The sequence below is a fragment of the Myotis lucifugus genome, unplaced genomic scaffold, assembly GCF_000147115.1.
Source record: "Myotis lucifugus unplaced genomic scaffold, Myoluc2.0 scaffold_237, whole genome shotgun sequence".
Lineage (NCBI taxonomy): Eukaryota > Metazoa > Chordata > Mammalia > Chiroptera > Vespertilionidae > Myotis > Myotis lucifugus.
Genome location: NW_005871285.1, coordinates 1,626,251 through 1,633,378, shown reverse-complemented (window position 1 = coordinate 1,633,378; position 7,128 = coordinate 1,626,251).

Here is a 7,128-nt window from a genome sequence, read left to right as displayed (position 1 = left end):
TAAATATGTCCAATAATGATTTTTCACTAATTTAGATTGGTTAAGGAAATACCATAGCAGAACACGTGAAAGATGAATTAGAGAATATAGGATGGTTACATTTTAGGTAAGGGATTTATGCCTTAAAACACAGTTCAAAGCTTTTTTCCTACAGGAATACATGTGAAGACAGGTTGAAGTACATTACAAATATTGTACTGTATTTCTTTTTCAAGTATGGTTTTAAAGCACAATAAATGACTATAATAAAATCTGTTTTTAAGAATGCTTTAAAATCGAGAAGTATCTGTAGTAAGGTGTTTTGTATCACTATCACTTTCTTCCCAAATATAAAAATATATTTTCTATTTTACACAAATGATAGCTTGGTTAGGAGTGCATTAGAATGGCTGTGATTTTAGAACCAGGATGTCAGAAGATTCTAAATTTAACAATAAAAGTAAAAGTGACAGCAAAACAATCACCTAAACCAGGGGCATAGGTCCCCATTCATGTAAACAGTTGTATAGTTCAGAGGATATTGACAAAAAACAACAACAACTCTGTATTCTGGTTAGGAGCTAAAGTGGTACCACCTAGAGTAAACATGGTTTATAATTCACCAGGCCTACCAGCTCTGAAACTGATTTCTTTTTCCCCATCACCTTTTATCCTCTGTATGTCCTCTTCTACCCCCACCCACTCCTCTCCACCCCCGTAGTAACCTATTGTTGTGCATGTCCATGAGTTCTCTCCTTTTTTTTCATTTTTTTGCTCAATCCCTCTACGCTCACCCCCACCACCGAGCTGTCTGACTGCTCTCTATCTGTGAATCTGTCTCTATTTTGTTTGGTAGTTCAGTTTGTTCATTAAATTCCACATATGAGTGAAATCATATGGTACTTGTCTTTTTCTGACTGGCTTATTTCATTTAGCATAACATTTTCAGGGTCCATCCATGCTGTTGCTAAGGGTAAACTTTTCTTCCTTTTTATGGCAGAGTAGTACTCCCTTGTATAAGTGTACCACAGCTCTTTTATCCACCCATCCACTGATGGACCCTGGGGCTGTTTCTAGATCTTGGCTATTGTAAATATCACTTCAATGAACATAGGGATACATATATTCTTTCCAATTAGTGTTTCAGGTTTCTTTGGATACATTCTCAGAAGAGGAATCGATGGGTCATAAGGCAGTTCCATTTTTAAAATTTATTATTTAATCTCCACCTAAGGATATTTTTTCCATTGATTTTCAGAGAGAATGGAAAAGAGAGAAAGGCAGAGAGAAATATCAAAGTGAGGGAAACACATCAATTGCTTGCCTCTTGCATGTGCCCCGACTAGGGCCCAGGCTGGGGCGAGCCTGCCCTTGATGGGAATCAAACCTGGGACACTTCAGTCTGCAGGCCGACGCTCTATCCAGTGAGCCAAACCGGCTGGGGCCATTTATAATTTTTTGAAGTAACTCCACACTGCTTTCCAGTAAGTAACTCCACCAATTTGCATTCCCACCAACAGTGCACAAGGGTTCCCTTTTCTCCACATCCTCACCAACACTTGTTCGGTTTTGTCTTTTATAACCTAACTAGGTCTGTTATGATCTAGAAAGTTACAGTCAGTATGTTATCTCTACTTTGGTGTGAAATTACACAATTAAAAATATTATGAGAATGACAATATTTAGTTAGCTGTATCAATGTGATAACTAAATTAAGAGAAATAACAGACTATAAACAATCCTTATAACCTTTATTATGACTTAGGAGCAGTTAAGAACGTAGGCTGAACCTGCTTGCCTGGTACTGGCTACTTAATATGAAAAATTTTTGTACCCCAGTTTTCTCATGTGTTAAATGGGGATTTTAATTGCATTTACTTAGCTTTGTCATGAGCATTAAATGTGTTAAAATGTCAAGTACTTCAAACATTGAATGGCATGGGATAAACGCTCAAGAAAGGCATGCTCTTATTTTAATTTCTAATTACAAATATTTTCAAGTATACACACAATAGAGTTGCTTATATAATTAACTGCTTTTAAAAATAATTAATTGCCATACGTCTATCACCTAGGTGCTAGAATTATACAAACTGCTAGTTTTTAAATGTCTCCCTTTTTTGTCTCTTAGTTTTTTTCTGAATACTTGAAAGTTTATCATTTCACACCTACATGCTACAATTTGCATCTCTTAAAAATAAGGAATATGGGCTTTAAAAAAAACCATGTCATGCTACCTAACAAAATTAAAATAAATCATTGGTTGTTGCTAATAATCAGACCTCAATTAGATTTTTCCAATTTTCTTTAAAAATATATTTTGTAGTTATTTGTTTTAGTCAGAACCCAAACACATTTTATATATTGCATTTGTTTAATGTCTCCTAGGCCTTTTTTTCTTTCTTCTTTCTCTCCTTTCAAGGTATATTAAAGGTATAGTTTAGATTTGGTAAATTTTACTTCTTTTGGGTATACAATCCTATGGGATTTGATAAATGTATACGGTTGGGTAATCACTGCATATCAGAGTCCTCACATGCTCTATGCAGTGATGCGAACTTTTGAGCTCGGTGTGTCAGCATTTTGAAAAACCTTAACTTGACTCTGGTGCGTGTCACATATAGAAATTTTTTGATATTTGCAACCATAGTAAAACAAAGACTTATATTTTTTATATTTATTTTATATATTTAAATGCCATTTAACAAAGAAAAATCAACCAAAAAAATGAGTTTGTGTGTCACCTCTGACACGCGTGTCGTAGGTTCACCATCACTGCATTCTCTCCCCATTACCCTAAGTTCTTGCAGCAACTCATTCTTTTTCCTATTTCTCTAGTTTTTCCTTTTCTAGAATATCATGTAAGTGGAATATCATGCAGCCTTTTCAATCAAGCTCCTATCACTTAGCATAATTATTTGAAATTTGCCATATTGTTTCCATATCAAAAGTTTGTTCCATTTTCATTCCTAAGCATTTTTCTACCATGTGGATGTTGCCACAATTTGTTTATCCAGTCAACCTGATCAGCATTTGTAATGTTTTGTCATTTGGGTTGTTTTGGGTGCTTATGAAGAAATCTGATATAAACGTTTGCATATAGGATTTTGTATAGATATATGTCATTTTTTTGGGGGGGGGTGGGGGAGGTAAATATCCAGTAGTATTTTCTGAGTCATGTGGTAAGTACATGTCTAGCATCATAAAAGACAGCAACCTGTTTTCTAGAGTGGCTGCACTATTTTGCATTTCCCAAGGCAGCAATATATGCTAGTTTCTTCACATCCTTGCCAGCATTTTCCCCCAGTATTTTAAAAATTATTATCTAACCATTCAAAAATTATTATCTAACCATATAAAGTGGAATCGCATTGTTGTTTTAATTTGCATATCCTAATTACTGATGACCTTGAGACTCTTGAAATGTGCTTGCTTTTCTTACCCCTCTTTTAGTCAAGACCAGTCTTTCTCCTACATATTTTTTTTTCTATTCCATTGACTGGTTAAAGAAACTGAAAATGTTGTCATTTTTTCTTCATGTTGTTGTTTAAGTTGGTCCTGGTTCCTTCATCATTCCTAAAAGCTGGAAATTAGCATCAGGGGCACATACTGTCTGACTGACATTGGGTTCAGATGCTGGCAGTGTTATCCCTCCATTGTAAAGTTGTGAATCAAATTTTCAGCTGATGGTTTCATCCCTTTACCTTTTCTTGAATCAGTTATTTTGTTAGGTGTCACAAAATAGTTATATTTTCTACTTTTTTCTTTTATCTGTATTTATCAATTGGATACCTTGTGTGAAGAACAACCTTTTCTCACTTACTAGCGCTACCTGGTTACCCTGAAGTAGAGTTTTTACAGATAAATAGAAATCACTAACTTTTAGAATAAGGAATTAATTTCCTTGAAATTTTCAGTGATAATTAATGGGTTGTGGGACTATATATATATATATATATATATATATATATATATATATATATCTTACTTTTTGAGTATCATTATGAATTCATGGATTTTATATATTCAGTGATCCCTGTTTAGTTCAAGTTCAGGTTATATTAATGAAATGAAAAAGCAAAGCAAAGTGTAGGTTTACATAGATCTTCATATGTACTTGAACCTAGTTTCTGGACATTTTTTCCTGGTTCTTTGGTTGTGTATATGCATGTACCATTCTCACATTCATAAAATTATCTAGTTCCAGAAAAAGAAAAATAACCTGGTAATAGTTCATGGGGGTTGATATAAATTTTTAAATTAGGAAGAATTGACATTGTTATGATAATGTGTGTTCCTATTCGAGAACACATTATTCCTTTCTATTTTTCAAGCCTATATTTTGATCTTTTAGGAGTATTTAAATATTTTTCTTGTGTATGTTTTTCACATTTTAAGTTGTTTATCTTATTTGTTGCTATTATTAGTCATGTCTTGTTTCATTAAATTTTCATATACATTTTAAGTGTATTTTTGTATGTATGAAGTCAATTATTTTCTGTATCTTAATTTATGGATTTGCTATTTTTATGATATCTCAGTTTGCAGTAGTGTTCCTATTGATTTTCTTGGTTTTTGAGACATTTATTTACAATGCGACATAATCCTCCGTCCTCTTTTCTAATTCTCATGTCTCCCATTGTTCTGCCTTCAGTGTGTTGGATAACACTGCCAAGACGATGTTAAATAAGTAGCGGTGACAATAGTGAACATACATTTCTTATTTCTACGTTTACTGCCCATGTGTCTGACCTTTCCTGATCAAGTAAGGCTTGGCTGTTATTGTGACTTTACTATAATATGTAAAGAATGGAGACAGGGAACTGGTTTAATATATGGTACTCTGTCTCAGAGCTGGTCGGCGCCTACCAATGGCATTTGGTGAGAAACTTTATCAGTGATGTGATTTTGCCCCTTTGGACCCGTGATGCAGCCATGGATATACTGGCACAGCTGGGGACACTTGCCTGATTGGGCTCTACTCTGTGGTAGCTGCACCTGCCTCTCACCCGCACTGGACCCCTACTTGTCAGGCAGCATGGCCAAGCATACATTAGGGGGTCAGTCCTCATTTTCCCCTCCTGGTTCTCAACCTACATTCTGTTTGTCTTTTTCCCTCCCGAAAGAAACTCAGAAAATAGTGTATTTATGTACATTTGTGACCTAGGACTCATTCAAAAACAAAAACATCAGCCCTAGCTGGTTTGGCTCAGTGGATAGAGCATCAGCCTGCAGACTGAAGGGGCCTGGGTTCCATTCAGGTCAAGGGCACGTACCTTTGATGCAGGTTCGATCCCGGGCCCTGGTCAGGGTGCATGCAGGAGGCAACCATTCGATGTGTCTAGAAACATCGATGTTTCTCTCTCTGTCTCTGTCTCTCTGCCTTTCACTCTCTCTAAAAATCAATAGAAAAATATCCTTGGGTGAGGACAAACAAAAAACCCCAAACAAAACAAGAAACAAAAACATCAATTTCAGAGGGAAAAAGAAATCTAGTGGAACATGGGACTCCTGACGGGATGGCCAGGCCCCTTGGGCATCCTGTGCACTTCTGTTCTCACTCCCTGTCTGCATAGGATGCTGGGACCCGCAGCCCTCCGCACAGCACCGCCTTCTCCGCTGCTCTGCTGTGCAGTAAATCTTTAAGTACTAGCCAGCTGTCAAGGGTGTAGCATTCTTTTGATTATATTCTGTCTAGAATGTCACCTTCTAAAACCCTGGCCACTGTTCTTATTTATTGTTGTCAGCCCTGTGGTCAGATGTGTTGCATTTGGAGTCTGGCTGACTGCTTCTTATTAACCTATTCAGCCTCTGGCAAGTTCCCTAGTTTTTAACTGCATAACAGTGTGTTATGCCATATTTTCACTAGTTGTAGCTTTTATTTCCTTTTTTGGGTCTTATTTTTGTGTTTTAAGTTTGGAAGTTCACTTGGACAAACCTTCATTATCTTGTTCATTATCTTTTATATTTAAGTTCCTATCACTAAATTCTTGTGAGAGCAGATCTGTAGCTTTGGAGATAGTTGCATTTATTTTAGCATTTTTGTATTTATCTGTATTGTAACATATATCTTGAGTTCCTGTTGTTCTTAATTATCTTGCAATTGAATGAAATCTTTGATGTTGATAACCCTTCCTAGAAATTGATAAAAGTATAGCCTCTTATGTAATGGAAAAATCTTTTATTTTTCTTCCAATAGGTTTATGGATTCTATGCAATAAATAGTTGTACAGAAAACATACCAAGGAAAAAGTCAGGTAACTATCCTGAAAGGAAATGAGATAGAAAGCACCATTCATTCAATAAATATTTAGATTTTTCCTGTACTTATGTAACACTGAATATATAAGACTTGAAGGATCTTAGGACAGCAGTAGACTTAGGATTGACACACAAAATATTAAGAAAGAATATTGGTATTTATTTAGGAAAAGTTCCACATGGGAGATACAGAGAATTATATATATATTCAGGTGGATATAAGGCCTGTAACCTTTAAAGATTCAGATAAATCAATGAAGGGAAGATGAATTAAGGAAAATAATAGTACTGTCCTCATAGCTTATTTGGGGGGCTAAATGGGCAATGGGTAAAAAAGACCATCAAAGTGCCTGGCACATAGTAAATGCTCAGTAAATTTTAGCAATTGCTATTACTAATGAGCAATGGATTTGAAACATATTCCTTATTCTTTGTTACAAGCTGCACACTTTAAACTGTCATCTGGGAAGAATGACATTCTTTCCTAGAAGTTGAGAAATCTAAGGAGGATACAGGGTTGAGCCTCCTGTAAGCCAAGGCTATTCCCAGAAGTAGTTTTGGGCCTATGCCACTGTTTGTAAGATGACTAGAGAGTCAGAGTTCTGTGTAATAAAATATATGTTCCATAATTTAAGCCTGGAAAAATTATTTATCTTTTTATTTTATTTATTTATTTTAACATTTTTATTGATTTGAGAGAGAGATAGAGAGAGAGAAACATTGATTTGTTGTTCCACTTATTTATGCAGTCGTTGGTTGATTCTTGTATGTGCCCTAATGGGGCATCAAACCTGCAACCTTGGTGTATCTGGATGATGCTTTAACCAACTTAGCTATCCAGCTTTAAAAGAAATAGCAGCTAAGTTTTCTTCATCACAATACCCATTA